The sequence below is a fragment of the Echinops telfairi genome, unplaced genomic scaffold, assembly GCF_000313985.2.
Source record: "Echinops telfairi isolate 266 unplaced genomic scaffold, ASM31398v2 ScPeMD7_655;HRSCAF=1070, whole genome shotgun sequence".
NCBI lineage: Eukaryota > Metazoa > Chordata > Mammalia > Afrosoricida > Tenrecidae > Echinops > Echinops telfairi.
In genome coordinates this window covers 9,378,390-9,379,521 of record NW_022104553.1, presented here as the reverse complement: position 1 = coordinate 9,379,521, position 1,132 = coordinate 9,378,390, and positions in this window count along the sequence as shown.

Genomic DNA, 1,132 nt, shown 5'->3' with positions numbered 1-1,132 from the left:
TGGATTGTGATAAGAGTTGTATGAGCCCCTAATAACACGATTTAAAAAAAAAGTAGAAACAAATATGTGACCCAGCAATCCCTCTTCTTAGAGAAATAAGAACCATGAAACAAATAGCATATGCACACCGATGTTCATCTCAGCATTATTCAGGTTTAAGGTTAAGGTTAGAGTTAGTAAAAAGATGGAAACAACTGAAATTTCATCATCAACAGAAGAATGTATAAACAGACAATGGTGCATGCATACAATGGAACACTGTATTGACTATGCAAAACATAATATAGATGAACCTGGAGGACATTGTGCTGAGTAAAATTAATCAATCACAAAAGGGAAAATATTGTATGAGCTCATGTTATAATGGGAAAAAATCAAGATGAAAGGTTTTTCACACCAGAAGAACAGACTTTGATGGTTTCCCTGGGTGACAGAGGAGGGGAAGAGGGAAGATGACAAGGCAAGAGGGTTAGTGAGTTGCTTAAATTGTTGAAAACAAAAATGAACTGAATGTAAACTCTCACCTGGTTCACAATAAGAAGGGAAAAACTATGAGGAGGAGGTGTTGGGCGGGAACAAGAGCTTGGGTAGATCAAAAACAGGAAAGTGACAAAATGTATGTATTCTTATTGTTTCAAACAGTTTTATTGGCACATAATCCACATATCATACAATTTCATAGTTCAATCATACCAAGAAGAGTTGTACAGTCATTACTACAATCAGTCAATTGTAGAACTTTATCTTTATTGTACTCATTGCTATTAGCTGCCCATTCCTCCCCAACCTCCCCTCCACACCTAAGAAACCTCAAACAACATTAATCCAATTATCATCTCTAAAGATTTACCTATCCTGGATGTCATATACAGAAAAATGTATCAAAAGAGAGAAAGACTAACAATAACACAGTAAAACAGAAAAAGTTTAATCAAAAACAAAGTAGAAAATATTAAAAGCTAGAACAAATTTAGAATAAGTCGAAAGTGAAATCAAATAATGCTAAATTTTTATTTTAATCATTTTATTAGGGGCTTATACAACTCTTATCACAATCCACACATACATCAATTGTGTAAAGCACATTTGTACATTCATTGCCCTCATCATTCTCAAAACATTTCCTCTCCAC